This window comes from Xenopus tropicalis, chromosome 8 (assembly GCF_000004195.4).
Source record: "Xenopus tropicalis strain Nigerian chromosome 8, UCB_Xtro_10.0, whole genome shotgun sequence".
Taxonomy (NCBI): Eukaryota; Metazoa; Chordata; class Amphibia; order Anura; family Pipidae; genus Xenopus; species Xenopus tropicalis.
In genome coordinates, this window is record NC_030684.2 from 110,464,511 (window position 1) to 110,488,185 (window position 23,675).

The 23,675-nt window shown below is 38.5% G+C and overlaps 1 protein-coding gene across 3 annotated transcripts in view; it reads left to right on the forward strand.

Moving 5' to 3' along the window:
• The first annotated feature begins 13,049 nt into the window (after positions 1-13,049).
• Positions 13,050-23,675, forward strand: part of fmn1 (formin 1) — a 122,844-nt gene continuing 112,218 nt past the window's right edge. For 2 of the 3 annotated variants that reach the window (XM_031890237.1, XM_031890238.1), the window contains exon 1: positions 13,050-13,257. The gene's annotated coding sequence lies outside the window, so the exon portion shown is untranslated. 3 annotated transcript variants of the gene reach the window in all.

Genomic DNA, 23,675 nt, shown 5'->3' on the forward strand with positions numbered 1-23,675 from the left:
TGGGCATGGCGAAAAAAATTTGCCTTGCTGCACATGCTAAATATTTTTGTCCCTCTTTTCATTTTTCAAATGTTGGGAGGTATGAATAAGGGTCTTGCTTTGCGATGCCTTTTCTGTTTACAAGGGGAATATACTGACCTGTATACCTGCATATTTCATTTTCCTTCTGTTTTTAACCCTGTGAAAAGCCTTTCCCAGTTAACACATTGCAGAGATGCCCTTATACTGGCAAAGTCTGCACATCTAAAATTTAGTGTTTTAATTACTCCCTTATAGAGCTGTCTCTGCAGCATTATCTCAAAGGAGACCATGTTATGATCACTGTTCCCTAAATGCTCACCCACACAAATGTTAGAGATGAACTACAGCGATACGGCGAAGGAAGGAACTGCATCCACTATGCGATGATCGATTGATCGAGCCTAGCCTGACTCCTTCCTACACAGAAAGTAGGCTAGGTTCGATCAATCGATCCTCGCATAGTGATTGCTGCTCCTTCCTTCGCCGTATCACCGTAGTTCAATTGACCGGAAGCCAAGTTTTAGCAGGAATTTTCTATTAAAGCATTTATAATACTAAGTGGTTTGCAGTATAGGGCTGTTATTGGTGCAGGGTAGAATAGCTTTTTTACTTTTAATTTTAGTGTTACTTTTCCTTTAAAAGTCCTCCACCTTTTCCAAAGGGAGGTCATGAATTTCATTTGGAATAGCAAAAGACACAGAATAAATAAAGATACTCTATTCAGAGCCTATGCTCAAGGAGGACAAAATGTCCCCCATTTTCTCACATACTATAGAGCGGCAAGACTTACCCAACTCGCCCAATGGCATGCAGCACCCAATAGAGTCCCCTGGGTTGATTTTGAGAATGCCTCTATCTTCCCTTTACAAACATCAGCCTTACTTTGGGCAACCACACGGAACATACAGCTCCATCGCATATCAAACCCCATAGTCTCACACCACCTAAAAATCTGGACCCTACTGAAGCCTAAAATCTTAACGCACCAAAGAAATAGTAATCTACAACTGTTGGTAGGTAATCCAGACTTTTTACCAGGACTGAAGGCAAAAGACTTCTCTTGGTGGTCACAAAATAATTTTCATAAACTAACAGACCTCATCACTCCCAGGGGACTGAAAACATTGGAATATCTGAAGGAAAACAACAATATCCCCCCCTCAGAACATTACAGATATGCACAAATTCACCACTTTTACCTTTCACAAAAGCCTATTCGCCCAACCATAGAGATATCTGGTTTTGAACTCCGGCGCAAGTCTCCCACACGCCTCTCAGGGTTGATAACTCAATTATACTATCACTTAAGGATAGAGCCCCCAGACAACGTATGCAAATACATGAAAGAGTGGAACACAGATTTACCAGTCCCACTCTCCTCTCAAAAATGGGCAAAAATATGGCAATCTGCAAAGAAAATCTCTCCAAATATAAGCATTAGAGAAACTACATATAAACTTCTCTCTAGATGGTATGTTACGCCAGTCCTAAAAAACAAGTTTAATCCTGAGTTCTCACCACTATGTTTTCGGGGCTGTAAAACACAAGGAAATTATTACCACTCATGGTGGCTTTGCCCAATAGTGGGAAAATTCTGGTCCCAAACATTTCAACTTATTTCTCAAGTATTGCAAACAGAAGTAACTATAGACCAAGAACTAGGACTATTCTCACTACCCATCAAAAATGTAACAAAAACCCAGAACAAACTGACCATACAATTTATAGCGGCAGCTCGCTGGGTTATTGCTTTAAATTGGCTAGCCCTACACTTATCCATCTCCCAATTAAAATCTCGTATAGAATACATACAAACTATGCATTACCTTGCAGCTACCCTATCGGACTCGCTGGAACATCATTACGAACTTTGGGAACCCTGGACAACTTTCAAGACACCCCCATTAGGACAGTCCATCCCTCTTCCAGAATAAAGGAGATTGCCTACGGACATTGACACTAACCAACGCCTCTTAATAAAATGTACTGTAACCCATGTCATTGATATTGTTACGTATTAATGTAAAGGAAAAATTGATAAATAAAGAGATTGTAAAAAAAAAAGTCCTCCACCTGCCATTACTTTTGTCATTAGTACCAATATGTACCAAGACACTTGGGTCATGCCCAGCCCCACTCAATAATTTGTCAACCCGATCAAACATATGCCGAACCCTGGCACAAGGAAGACAGCAAACTGTTTGGTTTCAGCGATCCGGACGACAGATTACCTTGTAAACTTTCCTAATAATTGAATTCCCTATAACCAAAATCTGTTTAGGCCTAGCTCTACTGTTAGAGAGATCAGTCCTATCTAGAACTGCCAGTCCAGAATTTATGCTCCCATTTTCTTCACACAATCTAGCAAATCTGTTGGAATGCACAAATTGCTGAGAATATGCCCTGCTACTCTAGATTTACCCTACCTTGTGCCTGCACCGAATAAATGAAATATACTCGGGTGCAGACACATGTAGCCAATATCCCCCAAAAAACGCGAGACTTCGTATCTTTAGCGGATATCGGCTAAATGTGCCTGCACCCGAACGTATTCCATTCATTTGAGTGCAGGCACAGGTAGGAACGTATGACGATATTTTCGGCAAGCGATTTTCGGCTTGCTGAAAATATACGCCATACTCTCAGTGTGGCATCAGCCTTACAGAGCCGCAATCACCAGAGCAAGCTACACTGGAGTGCCAGTGGTTCTATTAATGCTGTGTGTTCAAGTGCAACTAATCAAACCCCACCCACCTCAAACTCAGGGTAACTACAAAGTAATGCAACTACTGGCAAACCTGCTGTAAGCCTTAAAGTTCACCAAATGTTGTAAATTTAGCACCAAAAACAGCAAACACTTTTGAAAAATTAAACAAACACCAATGACTTTAAATAAAGTTAATAAAATATACTAGCAATGTTTTTTGATGATATGACAAAAAAAGTTGCTTTCACCAGCCACCAGCCTGTTAGTAAGCAGAGCAGCAAGCAGGCATGTTCTATCATGTACTTGTTCTAATCATGGTAGTAATAGATATTTCTCTGTATGATACTACATTGTCATATAACTCAACAAGGCAATCTAGAAGTGAGCTGGCTCCTTCATACAACTGTTACATTTTTATTATTTAATGTTCAGTTTTTCTTTTTAGAACAAGTTAATTAAATTCTGTCACACACTTCAGATTAGGGGTTTCTCACAAGAAATAAGCCCTTTTAAGAATTCAGCATGAGAAGCAGTTGATAAAGATATTGTTAAAGAGGCTGCAGCTCCCCCTCTTCCCTTCTCTCTCTTTGCTTTTTAAAAGTGGCAAATTCAGTGTCTGCATGAATTCCATGCTCAATTTAACGTTGCAAACACAGCCATCGCATGACAATCATTATTTTTACTTTGATGAATAGAACTCATTCAGCAAGTCCTTCTCTAAGGATGTTCTCCATTAGTGAAAAGGTAAAGCTACAAGTGGTCAATTACTAGAAACACAATAACTTCAGAAACTGAATAGATCTCTTCTTTTTGCTCTGGATGTCTCTTCTAGTGGCATTAAACTGTGATTATGTAATGGTTTTCCTTTTTCTGGCATGCAGCCTGCCAATTACAACCTTACTGGGTAGGACAACAGGCAGTAACAGTTTTGCACACCAGAACTTGACTAAGAGCCAGCCTAACTATAAACCAGCTTGTTTTTAAAGCTGCATTAACACTTTACCAGCTATCATGCACAGAAACTATGAGCAGCATGTGGGTATAGATTTCACTGCTTTTTTTTTTTTTTTTTTTTAATAATTTTTAGATCAGATCACTTTTGAATAAATGTGACTGTTGTGCAACTGTCCTGGGAACTTCATAATACCTTATGCTGAGAGCTTAAACTATATTTGAAGTTGATTTATTTATGAGTGCATAATGAATTTTAGATTTTTTAGTTCTGTATACATTATAAATCCCTATGCACTGTACATAACAATAGTGATTTTAATACCATACACAACAGTACAACGTTGTAGAAAGTCTTATGTAGTGAGTAAGTTTCTTAATTCTGATATGTCAAGGCCCGAAAAACATTTTTATAAATAATCTTTTAAGCAATGCAATACAAATATATAATTATACTTATCTTTTTGTGGAGCAATAGTACTACTCATACACTCAACAGTACAATACAATACAATACACCAGGACCAATACATTTAAGCTACTTTGGTCCCTTACTGAACTTATTAAACTTAACACAAATTTAGAAAATAATTTTTTTACAATCCAAAGTCAGCATATTTTCAAAAGGATTACACATTATCACATTGTTTAACCACTTGGGAGGCAAAAATATTTATGTTATCTACTTAAAATAAACAAATTGTTTGAGTCATCAAGTGTTTTGAGTCATCAAAAAAAGCAGATATGTAATAAGAACAAGGACACTCTGCCATCATGGTAATTTCCTACGCTGCTTTAAAATAATATTTTCTATCGTTTTAAACTGGGTTTATCTGATATTATCAATTGTTTCCTGGTATATTATGTATATTACATAATAAATTAAATAAAAATGAAAACATTACCAGGTAGCTAATTATTACAAACCATAACATCAATGATCATGTTGCACAAATAGATTTCATTCTTTGCTAGGGTGGAATAAATAGGCTGCTTATCTCAAAGAACATTGTTAAGTTTAATTATGGTCAAAAGTATTGGTGTTTCCATACTTTGTATATAATTTTGTTTTCTTCCCTAACAAACATTTTCATTGTGATACCTTGAAAATATTGTATATGAAATGTGTTCAGAGTACAGTTATAGCAAGGTAATAGATAAGAAGGCTACTACGAAAAGCTGATTATACAGCTAAAAGCAGATGATGTATAGGCCTTCAAGATTAGATTTGTATTTGCTATGTGTCCTACATTGGCACAAACACAAATGAGATTAATATATTATTAGTGAAAACAAAGGTACAGCATTCCAGTTTCATATGATTTATCCAGATTTATTAAACTCAGATAACTCAGAGGACAACCTACATTACTAAAAAAAAAAAAAAAAAATAACTTTAGTATCAGTATGTATAAAAATGCACTAATGTGATAACTACAACCACCATTCTTAGAAAAGTACAAAGTTGTTTCAGAAATAAAAATTTCTCCATGGTCCCTGAAACACATTGCCACCGTCTGTGTGCCTTTCGAGGTCACATTACTTGGTGTGCCATAGTTGTGAGTCCTGACCACTATCCATGGATGGGACTAAACTGGTGGGCATACCTTAATATATTATTGCTTCCTGTTTGTCAGAGCTAACTACTGCGCTGTTTTTAACAAGGCAATATACTCTCTTTTTCAACATTAGTGCAATGAACATGGCTTGTGCTAAACATATTTTTTTGTATATTGTTTTAAGAAATATTAAAGAGGACCTGTTACCTAGACATAAAAAGCTAAATAATAAAAGTCCTTTTCAAGTTAAACAAGAAACCCAAATTCTTTTTTTTAATAACACATCCATACCCATTATAAAGGCATTTAAAAATCCCAGCTGTCAATCATATATTGCACCCCCAGCCTCTATGCCTTCAACAAGATTTTGGGGTGATGCAAAGCTTGCCTTAATAATAGTGCAGCTGCCTGCTTGCTGTGATTGAATAGTTCCAAGACTGAAGGAAACAAGATTTATACTATCTATCTAGTGTAAATAAAGTCTATTTTGCTCAACTAAAATGATAGAAAAGAATTTGGAGTTATTCCTTAGGGTGACAGGTCCCCTTTAATATAAGTTTTAACTTATTTCTTGCACTAAACAAGGAATAATCTTAAAGTAAAGTCAAGACTTCTTGTTCTTGAATTGTGCTCATTAGACCTTCCGGTTCTTATGAGCACATTCAAAACAAATCACCATTCCTCCGAGAAGCGTATATTTAAACAAGCCCCTCCTTTCTCCTAGCTGCTGCCTTTGTTAGGCTATACCTTTGAAAATCACCCAACATTTGAAAATCACAAAGAGGGACAAAAATATCTCCTGCACCTAGCGAGAAAAATGTCCCATGGCCATACCCATTTATTGGCCACACCCATGAACTACCACGCCCATTTTACAAAAACACCCGTTTTTCATGGTTAGAATGGCAGACACACTAGGTTTTAAGATAGACTCAGTGTGGCACAAGCATATCTTGCTACATTTTGGCCCTCGGCATTTAATGGTGATATAGTGTATTGTCAAGGTACTGTTAGGAAAAGTCTGTTACTGTGAGTGTGTGTGTACCAGGCAAGATGGTTTCAAGCGAAGGCACTGCAACTTTAGCATCATGGGAAGGAAATACCAGTTTAGAATTACTTTGTATCAGTGATGTCATCCTGCATCCTGCAGTACCTAAACTGCAAATACTAACATCACCCAACAGATTCTGTGAGTTGGAGTTGAACATCAGCCTCGGAAGCTTTTATAGGAAGGAAGGCTGTGGTTGGGGGAATGTTGGCCTAAAAGTTATGAATAACTGTGTAGGAAGGTAATGGCAATGAGATGGAGACTGCCAGAGAGATAGAGACAGATCAGAAGTTAGAGGGAAAGAAAGAGGAAGCAGTAAATTAGCATCAGTGAAACTTGTATGAATCAGTAGGAAGGTCAGAGTGAGAGGTAAAGGGAGACAGGGAGGCATCGCTAACTAGCAAGCAACATGCACCTTGGCTTCAGGGGAGTCAGTCGTGACATCACAGTCTTATCTCAGGAGAATCGGGAGGCATTGTGGGACGTTCAAGCAACAATCTGGGACAGCAGGTTGTGCTACAGAAAGTGGGACTGTCCCGCTAAAATTTGGACAGTTGGGGGGTATGTGTTAGGCTAATGCCACACCAGGCTGATTCTCGACCTTCAGATAAACACTGGCCAAAAATTATCCCCTACGCTCTACTCGGCCTACCCTTGTGCCTCCACCCGAAACCACTTCAGAAACACGCAAGTATACATTTTGTTACCAAAATTTACTCCGTGTACTTGCACCTGGGCCGATGCAGTGGCTCCGGGGGCAAGCACAGGGATATGCCGATCAGAGTGTAGAGGTTGATTCCTGGCTTGCATTTAGTTGCAGGCCAAGAATCAGCATGATCTGCCCGTAGCCTTAGGCTTTCAGATAAAAAGCAGCTCATTGTACAGAGGCTTCTGATGGTTGGTTTTGATTGTGCTTGTACAAAATAAGAATGTGACTTAACTTTCAGATTTTGCCATTTAATGCAAGAAATATATAAAAAAATTAACATAATAGGCGAAAGGTATGTTCTGCATATGCCTATACATTAAGTTAATGTTACTGCCCCTTTAATAGTAGAAACCTAAATAAAAATATTGTAGAAATATCACAAATACATAAAAAAAAATGCATAAATAAAAAAAGCTACATACAAACATAAAAATACTCACGGAATTTGTACCTTGTATAGTAAATTCATTTTTGCAGTTCGTTTTCTTGTTGTCCATTACGTCAGTGAACCATTAGGACTGAGTTCCTTTTCCAATGATGTGGGGCCAGAATAGCATTTCTGCTGCTAGAAAAAGATTTTAAAACAACAAAAAGCTATGGTTGTCTTCATTACAGTGAAGCTTACTAAAACTTTCACTATGGAAAATAAGTGTAAACCAAAGGGCTAAAAACTTTTAAGAGAATGTCTTTATTAATGCATAATGATATGCTTTATCTATGTTAATAAACATCTCATCTCTTTTTACTGTTTCAATAAGGCTTTTTTTGTAAGGATGTATTTTGTTTGACTTAAGACAAAATCATAACACCAGAGCTAAGATTTTGCTGAACAGCATTAGTATTCATTTTAATGCAACTAAAGTTGTCTCTTGTAGAATATAAATAACACAATAAACATCACACTCACCAGTTCAGTATTTACTCTCAGCAGCTTCTTGCAGGATGAACTGTATTTAAAGGAACCACTCTTATTTCTTCTAGTAGAAGAAACAAGCTACACTGATCTGTACAGCATCTTCTGTATAAAGGAAAAGATTTTACATCTCTAATCAGTAAGCTGGGAGGCTTAAGTAAGGTGTTGTCTGGTACAAAGAGCATTTTAATCCTTATCTCCAAACATGTTAACAAAACTATGACAGATGATTTAAGCATCAAGCTAAACATGTAGCCTCCCCAAAATTTGTTTTTAATTGTGCAGAAAAATTATGGATATTACAGTTACAAAAAAAAACAATTATCTTGCGATGTTCACATACCCTTGAGAAAGCAAACAGCGTCAGAAGGCTAAAAACGCCAAGTTTAAAATGACAATGGTGTGCCTATGCACAAGACTGTATGTAGACCTTTAAAGGAGAAAGAAAGGTAAAAACTAATTAAGCTTTATCAGAAATGTCTATGTAAATACAGCCATAAGCACTCACAGAAACACTGCACTGACTTCTCTGTGGAAAGATTTCTTGTGCCTGTAATTCCTGTGCCAGAGACACACAGCTTTCTGCTCTCTCCTGCTCTCCCCTCCCTCAAGAATGCTAAGAACTCACTCCCCCAACCCTTAGGAATGTGGATCTGAGCCAATTAGCACGAAGATGACTCATAGGGGCTGATTTACTAACCCACGAACGGGTCGAAATGAGTCCGATTGCGTTTTTTTCGTAAAGATCGGTATTTTGCGATTTTTTCGTATGTTTTGCGATTTTTTCGGCGTCTTTACGAATTTTTCGTTACCAATACGATTTTTGCGTAAAAACGCGAGTTTTTACGCAAAAATCGTATTGGTAACGAAAAATTTGTAAAGACGCCGAAAAAATCGCAAAACATACGAAAAAGTCGCAAAATGTTCGTTTTCAAGTCGGAACTTTTCCAATTCGGGTCGGATTCGTGGGTTAGTAAATCAGCCCCAAAGTCTTACTAACTGAGCATGTTCACTTGGTCTGGGTGTCTGTGCAGGAGCGAGGCATTATGGGAACTTTCTTTACACAGCTCAGTGTTTTTTTTCCTGTTTGGCTTCTGATCATCTGAACAGGTGAAATATGGGGAGACTTAAGGCACTATTGAGAGAACTGAAGGTATGCCTGCAGCTTGAGATTAACTCTTTATGAGCCTTTCCTTCTCCTTTAAGTATTAAAGACATTTAAAGAAATGTCCATTAACAGTAATAATCTCTGGGCACTTTGATTCCTTTTCTTACGTTATAATTTAGGCTGATGGCACAAGGGAAGCTTTGTCACCCATGATAAATCTTCTCTACCACAGGCAATAAAATCTTCCTTGTTTTCTTCCCACCAGCTAACATGCAAATCGCCAGTGGTGAAACATATGTGGCAGGAAGTTGCCCAAAGTCTTCTTTCAAGGAAACGTTAGGTTTCTTCAGAAAGCAGAAGAGCTGCATCATGATATAGGATTAGCTGACATCTCTCCATTTGATTATTTGAAAAAAAGGCCTGAATGGCACATGATGTCACTATGTTACATCAGTAATGGGCAGGTATGCCCACCAACATGCACTACACTGAACCAGAAATGTAATAAGCAAATACACAAATATAGAAACATACAAATATACAAACCACTGGATTGGTAAACATTTTTGTTAAAAGGCACACAGCATTTCAACTGCATCTCTAAACAGAAGGCATGTGCCTTTAAATATGGCATTTTGTACTGTCAGTAAATTCATTTCCTGCTGGCTGCTTTTCCAGGCTGTTCAGGAGAACTGGGAGCACCTAATGCTTTGCACTGTAGGATGCCAGCTTTGCCTCTAGGTGTGCCAGTCCCTAATGGGATGGCCCAATTTCGAAAGTTTTTTTCTTAGTGGCTTGCCAATATCCTCCTTTTCACATGAATTTGCCCCTCCGTGCTTAGGTTTTTTTGAGGGGGCTAAGGGGGGGCTGCATTATCAATGCAGAGAGTGCAACAGGCAAAACTCTGATTTAAAAATAAGAATTTTGGCTCTTAAAACTACCAGGAGCATCCTTTTGCTTCAGAGCAGTGGCACCCCTGGATGTTGTGTGTATTATGGTAGATTTATGCTGCTGCCAAGAGCATTAACACAACAGCAATAGGGAGAAAAAAACCTGCGTTATTTGGGGGAGACATTCTTTTGATTCCTCACACAGCAGTAGTACTTGGAGCTCCAGTAATGGTGCAGGCATAGACAGAGGGTGATTTTATGGTTTGGGGAGGCTAATTACAGCTATATACTCAATTGTTTGTTTCATAGATAAATTATGCACAAATTCATGCAAGCACATACAATGCAGTACCAACCTGATACATAATGCCACAAAATATAGTTTAAATGCAGTGCCAATATCATGTAAATTGTCTCCATATGGTAACATAAAAAGACAGAGCCAGCTCTGTGTATAATAGTCCGGAATACCGGGCAGTGCAAACTTGGTACCTATTCAATAAAGAATACCCCAAAAACATGGGAAAATAAAGTGACATTTACGTTTATAATATTGTTATGTTCTAGTCTTAGCAGAGCTGTCAACCTGACAACACAGGTACTTGGGAAAAAAATGGTACGTCATGCACGTCAAGCACGTTCCAGAAGTGTATCATAGCTGAAAAATTCTACCTGCGCATGCGCAAATGTATCAAATGATGTTAGTAAATGTCACAGTAGGGCATGCGTGCCTGAAATTCACAACAGGACTTTGTGAGACTTTGGAAAAATCTTCCCCACTTTACCTTCTCAGTGCCCCCTACCACTTCCCTGACAGGCAGGCACATAAAGGCTTATGAGGCAACCCAACAAAAGCAGATGTAACAGACATAACAGGTAGACAAACTGTGACACACTTAGCAAGCACAGTAATTCTTTAAGCAGCCACACAAAGAGATCTGGTTCAGGTCCAGACACACAAGTCCAGACTTGGATATACTAGATCAGGGGTCCTCAAACTATGACCCGTGGGCCAGATACAGCCCCCCAAGGTCATTTACCTGGCCCCCACTGCGTCCTCACCCCTGGCTACAACCTGTCTGCCTCAGCGCCGTCCTCGGCCTACGCTAATGATGCAGCATCATTAGCGTTGGCTGGTGTGATGTGGTGACATGATGCGCCGCGCCGAGGACTACGCTGGGGCAGAATGGTAGTAGTCAGGAGTGAGGATGCAGCGGAGGCAGGGCCGTAGTCCAGCCCCCCAACAGTCTGAGGGACCGTTAACTGGCCCCGTTTAAAAAGTTCAAGGACCCCTGTACTAGATATATAAAAAAAAGGGCAAGTGCTTTTATGCTGTAGTATATACAGGAGCAGTGACCAGCTTCTTATTTTAGCTCCCACCCTTTCCAGCTACAGTCAGGTGATCCCAATGGTGGCCAATAAAACGGCAACCATTTGGGAGTTTTAACCTTGAAAGCAAACAGGTTGCAAGTAAAGCTTAGTTGTTGTGTAAAATGTGTAATGAAGCAGTAGAATTCTTAATAAATCAGATGAAAGTGAGTGTAGAACTGGCCAGACCGGGGATGACTTAGTTGGCCAGCTTCGTCATAGTTGGGGATGACGAAGTTGGCCAGCTTGTATGGACAAACAATCCCTGTTTTGTTTAAAGGGAAGGGCATTTCCTAATAGCTTAGTGCACAGAATGTCTTAATATCCTATTTATATTGATAATGGTGACAGCAAAGGACCTTTTGTTTCTGTCTATATGAATTTTGTGGTCACAGCCTAATTGCACCCACCTACTTAAAGGAGAAGGAAAGGTAAAAACTAAGTAAGCTTTATCAGAAAGGTCTAGGTAAATACAGCCATAAGCACTTACAGTAATGCTACATTGAGTCCTCTATCAAAAGAAACACAGTATTTCTTGTCTCTTTTTTTGTAAACACGATGTTCCAGTGTCTGAGTTCCTCTCTCAGAAACATCCTTACTTCTTGTGGCCAGAGTCTGCGCAATTCTCTCCTCTCCCCCCTTTCTGTCTCCCCCTCCCACCAGAATGCTAAGAACTCCCGCCCCCCCCCTCCCTTAGGAATGTGTGATCTCAGCTATAACTGCTAGAGCTGCAGGCAGGAAGCAACCTAAAATGGCAGCTGCTATCTTAAGCAAAGGGAGAAAGCTTCTAAAGCTGTTTACTCAGGTATGGTAATGGTTTCTGCAGAATAAATATATTGTTCTAGGTGGCACTAATGTGGCTCCAGAGAGGGTCAGCACTGACAGGACATATATAAACAAATTATTTTAATTGAAAGAGGAGACTAACGTTTGGGCTAGCACTCTAGCCTTTGTCAAAGTAGTGAATACAGCAAACACAGTGTCTAAAAAAGCACAGAGTGGCGGGAAAAAGTGGAGATGACGTCATCCTATGTCACCAGAGACAGAATATCAGAAATACACCAATACAAAATTGAAAACAAACAATAAAAACAAAAAACACAAGAAAAATAATAGAAAGTACAAGCAAGAAATCAAAAGGTCTAAGCAGCATCACTTCTTAAACAGAAACAAAAGTATCAAAATTAACAAAACTTAATTATATATATATATAGGGGGCATTATCAACTTGCCAGCATCAGGGGGCGGGGGAGGGGCTAGGACCCCAAAAGTGGCCCTTGCCCTATATGGCTTTCAGGCTGAGCAGAACTCTTTGCCACTGCTTAGAACCCCCCCAGCCCCACAGTTAGGGAACCGCTGACTCAATGAAAAATAATTGAAATACCAGTTGTTGAATTCTATTATAGACTGCAATTTCAATCCCCTAAGGACCCCAGCTCAGGGGTGTAACTACAAAGGAAGCAGAACCTGAGGTTGCAATGAGCCCAGTAAAGCCCTAATTAATGCGCAATTTTAATACATCCTGGTAGACATATCAACATTTTGGGTAGGGTAACTAAATATGCTGTCGGGCCAGTAACATCTAGTCACTCCACTGTTCCTGCTGCTTTAGTAGCTTGCACCCTAATGTATTTCTTCTGTCACTCTCGCTCTCAGACTCCACCTCCTTCCCGCCTTTTTTATATGCGCAATTACCTTTCCTTGAAACTCCACCTATGAAGTCATTGCGCTTGTTGATTTGCTGTTCCCACTTCACAGAGCACCAGAAAGGCGTGGCTACGACATGCTGCGGCTGAGGAGAGATGAAAGGGGGTTTGCAGGGAGAGTGCTAGAGCGGAGAGACGTTATGGGAAAGAAGAGACCGGGAGCGGAGCCCGGGATTGTCACAGAGATGGGGGTCGCGCAGGGAGAGATGCAGGCGGGCTGCTTGTGGGAAACGGACTGGCTGGAGACAGCATCGTGTGCCACAGGATCAACATGCAGGTGAAGATGGAGGGCATCGCGTTTATAAGCAGCCGCTTTTGGGGGAGCAGAAGTGCTTTGACTGAATAGGGGCGCCCCAGAGAGCAGCAGGTGCAAAAAGATGGGACGTTAATTAAACAGAAAATTAATTGAACCCCACAGAGTTTATCCGGGAAGGGTCTGTAACTTAGGGAAACATTGTGCTGGCAGCACTTTCTGTCAAAGTTATATGCACTCCCTGCTGTATAGATAGACTGCACAGGGTTGACATGCATATATAGATATACATACATATAAGTACATACAAACATATATATCATGTATATAGGTCCCCAGACACCTGAGTGCCACCACCTTACCAGCAGTGCCTATATACCTGTATTCATAGTATATGGTGGGATATGGTGCACAGTGCCAGTGTAGTGGGTTTTATCCAGTTAAGTGCAATAGAATTACATTTTAGCATTTTATTTATAGTGAATTGGTTCACTAAATAAAATGGTTACATTGTATATAAATAGCCAAAGGTAGTTGATACAGATGTTAGGGGGTTGCAGGGAAACAGGGAGTAGGCTTTGGGTGAACTTTATGAGACCTGAGTCTGAGAACGATTGCAAACATGACAATTGGTTGTTGGCTATAGCTGGACCTCCATATGGACATCCCTGCAACAGAAGCAGAATGAGCAAAGGATGAAAAAAAGATTAGCAGTTCTTTTTACCATATTGTTAATTTATCCTATTTAAATATAACTATTAACTATAAGAATGTAAATCATTTTAAACATATTAATGTTGATTTCCCCTCCCATAGCCAGCAGCAGTGCTGACCTTGTTTTGCTGCTGGGTCCATGGTGGATTAGTTTATGAGCACAGTGTATTGCTATGAGAGTGTTTTACTTCAAGGGCCCTGCTTACTGTACTAATCTGGCTAAATCAGTTGGCCAGATGTATTCAGTAAGCAAAAGTTACTGGGACAGAGACTGGGCTTTGCTTACAAAGAAATCCACCTTGGCCCTAGCAGCAGTAAATTGCGGTGTTACTTGCTAGGACTGAGTTAGATTTTTTTGTAAGCAGAGCACACTGTCTAGTTTTGAAGACGTGTACCATTTGTACTGTATTTATATTTTAGGCAGTTTGGCCCAGAAATCTGTGTCAGAAGCACTGCAACTGGGTAGAAGTGAAAATGAACACTATATAAATTCGGAATGTTTTAAGTATTTGAATATGTTTTACTTAGAACAAATCTCAAAATCAGGTAATTAACATAATCATAGCTGAAAATTAATCATAGTTGAAAATTATGCAAGAGCATAATAATTATGTTCTAGTGAGGAGGAGAGAGAGTAATTAGTGAGTAGTGGTGCCATGCAAGGGAAAAAAGAGACCAGGTAGCTGGAGCAAATTAATACTTGGGAGTGGAAATTATAAAGACAAGGAAGAGAATAAGGAGCATGGAAATGGATCACTAACAAGCATAAGACCTGTATGTTGTAAGTTATCACTTCCCAAAGGAAAATTTGCAGAGTCCTGGAAACATCAGTTCTAAAGGGGACACTGTTAGGGTGCACTGTTATCAGAGCAGGCTTTCTTGAATGAAAATAAATAAATTATATATATATATATATATATATATATATATATAAAAGATACAATAAATACAAAATAAAAAAAAGGCTCTTGAATGAAAATACATCTGCAGGGTATCTGAGATAGGGATTGCACTTCATGGAATCTGGGCCAAATATTGCTTAGCATGTTACTACAGAGAATATAGGTATGAACTGTGGGATGTAGCACCACTAATCATAGCAGGTATGTAACACACTGCTATAAAGGTTTCTTTGAATATTTAATAATTAAGTATGATAAATAATGTTATTAATGTTTATTATGTAGCTTTTTTTAATTTATGGGTCATGACTGAAGTCTTGAAATTTGATGTGGGACCCAAATTAAATAACTATCTAAGATGAATACTTTATTAATCTTTGTATTGCAGATTACTTATTGCCTCTAGGCCTTGGAAAAACTGATCCCTTCTATGAAATAAGAAAACATAGTTAACTACTAATATGAAATGAACAGGATTTTGTGACATTAGTGAGAACTACATTTGTTTCCCTGCATTCTTATTTGGCTTCATGCTTCATATATTGTAAACTGCAGGTTTTACACCTTTTTTTTACCAAGAGTAATGTATGCAATCTATGTAAGATACAGAATCACTTTACCTTGTGCAGTATAGGATGGGTATGTTAACAACTACTCAGTAAGTAACAAAATATAGATGTTGTTACTTTGAACTCACACCATATGTATGGTATTGTATCGATAATGACACCATAAAGGTGGGGGCAATATAGTAAACACTGCTTTGCACTGTTTTATACACATGTCCATATGGATCATTGCACTGCAGTAACAGCAGCTTCAGTTTGTTGCAGTGCTAGCTATTCCTGGATAAATGACGTTCATCCAGCTTATCTGAGAGGAATATATTAACCATATACAGATTATTTATGTATTTGCTTGGTGATAGACTTGTTTATAGCCAGCATACTTACACTTCAGTGGTCAGAAGAATCCTTACGTAACTCTTCTCATCTGAATTGTTCATTTTCTCTGCTTTCCTGATATTGCTGTTTCCAGGATGGAGGCCCTTGTATATGGACCATTTCTGTCTTTACACTGTTGTGTTATTTTGTTACACTTTCTAGGTGCTTTCTGTGGTTTCTGCAGGCTTCATTTACAATTTCAGTTGTGGTCATGTAAAAATGAATGTGGTTGTGTGCAAAAGAAAAGACTGTCATTGCACTTCCCTATATTTATGCTCAGTGCCAGTGTTTCTGCCCTGCCTCCTGTTCTGAATCAAATGAAAGTCTGTCTGATGTAGGGAATCCTGGAGAAACTGCCACCTTCAAAGAGGTTGTAAATCCAGGGTTTCCAGAGTGGGCTGCATTAGTAGGCTCAGTAGACTTTCTCATAAATAATATTACACACACACTTTGTGATGGAATTTGTGCAATCCCCACTCTAAGAACAGAGTAGTTGCATCAAAATTGTAATGCATGGCCCACAATTATGTCACACACAACTGCCCCTTATAGGCACAGTTACGCTAGAATATCATTATGGGTAAAAACCATGACATATTGCATCCTGAATTGCACTTTGAAAACTGCATTGCTTTTTATTTTAAAACTGATATAATGTTTAAACTGTATAATGTGTTTCTGAAAATCTGTATGGTTTGTATAGTCACTATTCATTCTTGAAAAATGTTGACGGTTAAGGAAATAAGATACCACCAGTCACTAAAACAGATCTTTACATAGCATATACTTCTTCAGTTGCTTTAATCAAATCTTTCTTTTTTTACATATTTTATGTACACACATCATCTACAGGGTGATGCACTTATTTACTTAATGACTGGAATATTATTTGCAGGTTTTTGTGATATACTTTATGTATTTGGATTTACAGCGTGACCTCATTGAGTGGATTTGCAAGATGTTCAGTGTCATTAGGTTTCAGCACTGATTGGTGTCAGTGGATTTGCATTGTGATTGTGGATTTTCTATTCTGCTGCCATCTCCTCTTTCTTTATGCAGCTTTATAATATTTCCCTGCCTGACATCTGTTTACTGATACTTTGAGAAGAGTAATATGACTAATGCAAAGCTGATACCTCCAGAGCTTTCTTGGCCCCTGCAGAGGCCTCACATATCCATATACACATGTATTCTTTAAACCATTTGTATTTTCAACTCAGCTCAGCACATTTTTTTGCCAGCACACTTAACTATAATGCCTAGAGCTGTACTAACAGGATTGCTATTTTAGGGTAAAATCAGTGAAATTGACAACTAGTGATTAACAATTTAGCTGCTTTCTGCTGCTTGGAAGATCCATAAAACAAAACTAACATCATAATCCAAGATTAATGCAGATTTTGGTGTGGGCACATGTCAGTAGTAAGATTTGTTTTAAAAAAAAATTGTATTCATTAGTAATAAATGACACTGGCGAATGGAAAACAAATCTAAAATTTTGGAATAATAGTTTCAAAATGCAAGCTTGGGCAACTCCTGGCACCCCTAGAAGCTGGTAGGCCCAGTTTGACAAATACATTGTGTTTGTTTTTATACAATATACAGTATTTCCTACAACTGTAATAAAACTCTGTGTTGGTATGAATTTAAGCTATTGCTTCTCTCTTCTGATAGCTTTTTACACTTTGTGTACAAATTGCATTCATTGAAATAACACGGGGACATATTTGGGAACAAAGAGATCCAATTGTATTTTGCTGTTTTGTATTTTAAATGATTGGTTGTTTCTGTTACTGTGACTCATCTTCTGTCTCAGATCATTTGCTGAGTAAATTAATTTGTTTTTCCATTTTAGAACACAGAATCATGGTCACATTTGGAGGCTGTAGAAGAGCTGTTTTTTTACTTGTGTCACAGCAATCAATTAAAAATAACAATAGCAACAAAACTAAGCAATAGGCTTAGAGACACTGAATCATTTTTAGTTCCAGGCTGGTTACAGGCAGAATAGCAAGCCCACTTTTTTAAAAACCATGCAAAATGAGGACCAGTTGAGAAAAGATCCTTCTGTAACACACAAGAAGTTTACTTAAAAAGCTGTATGCCTTTTTAAAAAGCACAATCGAATATCACAAATCTCAGTGTGCCCAGTGAATAAATCAAATCTTTAACATGGTTATTTAATAACCTGCCTGCCTTTATTCAGAATAGTAGCATTTGCCACTGACTTGGTTTGCCCTTGAATACAAAGAAAAAGACCTAGAAGAGTAAACCAGCATGTAACAGTTAAAAAACAGACAATATATACATAGACATTAGGTCTCAGATTCCTCTATCCGATGTCACTCTCTTGGGTATTAGGCTTCCTTCCCTGTAATTGTCCCTTTGCACTTCTAAGACTATATTATATAATTATAGAGGTTAGTAATTGTAACATTAAGGCAATATAAGTAACTCTTTGGTAAAAAGTAGTACTGATACTATCGGTATAAATTACATATTGGCAGATAAAAACAAAGAAATATGTGTGCTGTAGCAATGACTAGCTGTGTGAAGCACCCATGTTCCAGCACTCAGTCTAACCTATATTCTGGAGTTGACCAGCTGTTAGAAAAGATATACAGCTATTATATGAACAGAGAGGGAGATAATGATTGCCAGTGCAAAATTTCAGTATGTATATCTTACACTGCATGTTGGGCTAATAAATCTACAATGAATTTTGAAATTATCAGTCAACAGCAACATGACTGCATAGTAAGACCATGTTTTTAACATCACCTTTGTAACAATTATTCATACATATATACAGTGCCATATTTTTATATAGGCCTGAGGGCCCATGCCTAGGGTACCAGCGTTTGGGGACAACCTTTGGTACATGTATAGAAAAAAAAAATCTTTAAATGGGTTGTTCACCCAACATTCACAAATCTAACAGTTCGCACTAATAGAACAATCTTTGCCATATAGACAGTTAACAAAAAATGTGCAGCTAAAGATATATTTGCTTCAGAATTATCCCTCTGCTAATCCTTAACTTCTGCACAGACCCTGTGCTGTCGGGGGTCAGTGACCCCTATAAACAGTTCTGTTGTTTTTTTACTTCCTTATTTGGTGTCATGCATAGCACTAGCAGCAGACTTAACTCCTATTGGCTGTGTCTCCTGTCAGTCTGACACTGTTTCCTGTGACAGGAACAGTAACAGAATGATAGATTGGACATTAAAGGTGAATAACCCCCTTAATAAAAAAAAATCTCCCCTAGCTCACCTCCACCTCCAGACACTTGCAGTTAAATCCAGCATCAGAGCTGAGGAGGGAGGACCCCACTTGTCCAAATTCAACACGTGCACAAAGACTATCTCGCACCAACCTTTCCCAGCCACCTGCCTTCAGACAAACGACTTGGCAAATCTAAGGGGCAGATTTATCAAAGTGTGATGTTAGAGCTCAACACAGAAAAAATCCTCTGCTCTCTATTCATTCCTATGGGATTTTAGGAGGTGTATTTATCAATGGGTAAATGTCAGAGTTTACCATTTGATAAATACACCTCTGTAATCCCATAGGATTGAATAAAGAATGGAGGAGTTTTTTTTCTAAGTGCTGCCTAAGTGCAGCTACATGTTTCTGCGGATGAGAGCAGACTGAGAAAAGAGTATATTCCACTGTGTGTGACTCTGCCCTTAGATCCCCGTTCTAGCATGTACACTAGATTTTGGGGTGATACAAATATTGCCTAAATAACAGTGTCCATAAAATGATGCCTTCCTGCCTGCTGGCTGTGATTAGGAATTCCAAGACTCAAGGAAACAAAAAATAATTTATATAATGGAAGCAAAGTTCATTTTTTATTTATGGTGTGATTAATGATATTTAATGATAAAAAATAACATTGCAATTAACCCAGTTGTATATATATACAGTGGAGGAAATAATTATTTGACCCCTCACTGATTTTGTAAGTTTGTCCAGAGTGGTTAGACACTTCTACTCAATTAGTCAACCTCATTAAGGACACCTGTCTTAACTAGTCACCTGTATAAAAGACACCTGTCCACAGAATCAATCAATCAAGCAGACTCCAAACTCTCCAACATGGGAAAGACCAAAGAGCTGTCCAAGGATGTCAGAGACAAAATTGTAGACCTGCACAAGGCTGGAATGGGCTACAAAACCATTAGCAAGAAGCTGGGAGAGAAGGTGACAACTGTTGGTGCGATTGTTCGAAAATGGAAGGAGCACAAAATGACCATCAATCGACCTCGCTCTGGGGCTCCACGCAAGATCTCACCTCGTGGGGTGTCAATGATTCTGAGAAAGGTGAAAAAGCATCCTAGAACTACACGGGAGGAGTTAGTTAATGACCTCAAATTAGCAGGGACCACAGTCACCAAGAAAACCATTGGAAACACATTACACCGCAATGGATTAAAATCCTGCAGGGCTCGCAAGGTCCCCCTGCTCAAGAAGGCACATGTGCAGGCCCGTCTGAAGTTTGCCAATGAACACCTGAATGATTCTGTGAGTGACTGGGAGAAGGTGCTGTGGTCTGATGAGACCAAAATAGAGCTCTTTGGCATTAACTCAACTCGCTGTGTTTGGAGGAAGAAAAATGCTGCCTATGACCCCCAAAACACCGTCCCCACCGTCAAGCATGGGGGTGGAAACATTTTGCTTTGGGGGTGTTTTTCTGCTAAGGGCACAGGACAACTTATTCGCATTAACGGGAAAATGGACGGAGCCATGTATCGTGAAATCCTGAACGACAACCTCCTTCCCTCTGCCAGGAAACTGAAAATGGGTCGTGGATGGGTGTTCCAGCACGACAATGACCCAAAACATACAGCAAAGGCAACAAAGGAGTGGCTCAAGAAGAAGCACATTAAGGTCATGGAGTGGCCTAGTCAGTCTCCGGACCTTAATCCAATAGAAAACCTATGGAGGGAGCTCAAGCTCAGAGTTGCACAGAGACAGCCTCGAAACCTTAGGGATTTAGAGATGATCTGCAAAGAGGAGTGGACCAACATTCCTCCTAAAATGTGCGCAAACTTGGTCATCAATTACAAGAAACGTTTGACCTCTGTGCTTGCAAACAAGGGTTTTTCCACTAAGTATTAAGTCTTTTTTTGTTAGAGGGTTCAAAAACTTATTTCACTCAATGAAATGCAAATCAGTTGCTATCTTTTATTTAAAGTTATTTTTTCGATTTTCCTTTTGATGTGCTATCTGCCACTGTTAAAATAAACCTACCATTGAAATGATACTGTTCTGAGACTTTTCATTTCTTTGTCATTGGACAAACTTACAAAATCAGTGAGGGGTCAAATAATTATTTCCTCCACTGTATATATATATGTATGGCCATCAACTGGTTCTATAATTTAACCAAAGATTATAGCTCTATACCTTTTGTTTATCTATTTTATTCTGTTTCTCACTCTTTTTTGTTTGAAATTGAAAACCAAAATAAAAACATATGTTAAAAAAATAAATAAATAACATGATAGAAAAGGATTTAGAATTTAAAGGTCCCCTTTAAACAAGTGACCAGTAAATGCTATCAGCTCATTTGTTGTTACAGGTGGCTATACTTGTAGCCACCTGTAACACTTGTAAAACTTTTATAACATAACCTCATAAAAGTTTAGTGTGTTAGCAGTCTAACTTACTGAACTGCGCCATGAGAGGTAATATGAAACTTTAAAGTGTAACATATTTTTTGAGTTACTAGATCTGTTACTTTTATCAATAAATTAAAACAAAAAGTTAGTGTTAAAAAGTTAGATGTGCATTGACTGTTTGAGAAAAACAGATGTAAATGCCCTAGGAAAAAATAGTTGTTATGGTTGATGGTTCTTTATTGGGCTTATTCATTGGGGTTTTTTATGCTGGGCACACTGCTCTTTTAACATTCATATAAGGAAAGCAACCTTTTTCAATAAGGAAAGTAGCATCATAGTGCAGTGCATTGTGAGTATGCAGTTCCTGCATGTTGTCTGTAAGCTTTGGAGAAGTAGTTACAATTTGTCAAATCAGTGTCTTTTTCACTCCTCCCCTGTCCCCTGATTTTAAAAGATACAGAAAGAGAATAAATGTTTTGCAGCTGGATTTCAGCATATAAAAGTGATATTCATTCATACTTTTTGAAGGAACAGGTTACAGTTATAGGTTATATTAGGGGTTTCTGTGTTGTATGGGGCTCTTTAACACATTTTTGTTTGGAAGCCGGAGTTCCCCTTTAACAAGAACATAAAACACCTATAGCATGTAGAAAATATATGGCAACAACACAATGCACATTAAAAAACAAGTGTATGAATGTTATAGGATTTCATAGATATAACCCAGTTGATGATGGCTCTTGAGCCTCACATGGTTTGTGAGTTCATATAAAACCTTATCTATTATCCGGTGATGAATAACTGCTGAGTGAGATGTTCTTGTTAATCTTATCTGATTTTGAAAAGGGGATGTTGGTGCAGACAGAGTGACAGATGGAGGTTAACTGATGTACTGATAGGATGTGGAGCTGATACTGTACTCATACTGTATCTTGCATACAAAACCAGTTTTGGTCTGCATGTAGAAGCACATGTCTGGCTACTCATGTTACTTTAACGTGCTTCACCAGGAACATAAAAGAATAGCATGTGTCAAAAGAAGGCACCAATATGCTCAGCACCATAGCACTGGCTTAAAGATAGTTTAAAGAAACCCACAGGCACATCCAAACTTTCCATATAGTTATACTCCTAAACCTAGAATTTTCATAGAAAACACAGAAGTAGCACACAGAATTGCTCTTCACTGAGTGATCCCCTATGTTTATCGTGTCAAACAGGCTGCACACAACATTTAGGGTGCATGCCCCTTAAACTGTGATATGTTTTTTTCCAAAAATGTTTTGTCTACAGGGTTCCCTTTTTCTTTTTCCTTTATACATGAAGGTGTATAATTCCTAATGTTTGATTTATGTTCATTCACCAAATTCCTTTTTTATTAACACAATAAAAGTTCTCCAGTATAAAATGGTACAGTCAATGTTATGGAGCCCCCAGCATAAAATGGTACAGTCAAACCATTAAATGTTGCACTTATACAGCTTGTGGCCCATGTAATTTCCAAGTTTCCTCTATGAATATAGTTAACAGTGGAATATTACCTCATTTACAAAAAAACAAAAAAAACAAAGAAATTTCAGTCAGATACTTTACTGCTTGTACCAAATGAACCAACAACTAGTAAAAACATATACTCGAGTATAAGCCTAGTTTTTCAACACCCAAAATGTGCTGAAAAAGTCGCCCTCGGCTTATACTCGAGTCGGGTGCCATGGGTCCCTCTAGACTAGCACCCTCTCTCCTTTGTGTGCAAATTAGGCCACCTGCAACCAGACCCTCCAGTGCCCTGGCCTAGGCTCCCACTAGCAATACTTATTTCCCCTTACATCCCTCCGGGACTGGGTCTGCCGCCAGTTTGCCAATGTGCAATGAGTGTGGGGTAGTACTCATATTGTTTTTATTGACCCTTTTCTCCGCCTACAGAGCTAGTTTACTGTTTTTCTTTTAAATAAATTTTAAAAAACATATACCCCACTGATGCCTCAATTAATGTAATTTTATTGGTATTTATTTTGATTGTTAAAACTTAGCAGTAGCTACTGCATTTCCCACCCTAGGCTTATACTCGAGTCAATACGTTTTTCCAGTTTTCTTAGGTAAAATTAGGTACCGCGGATCGGATTCGGATCGGCTTCGAAAAAATGTTCTGTTATAGGGAAAAAACTGGATGGCTGCTGCCTATTTGTAAAATGGTTTTTAAGGTTGTTTTATTGTACAAGATCTGTCAAAAGAGTCCCCAGGGACTGAAGGTGAAT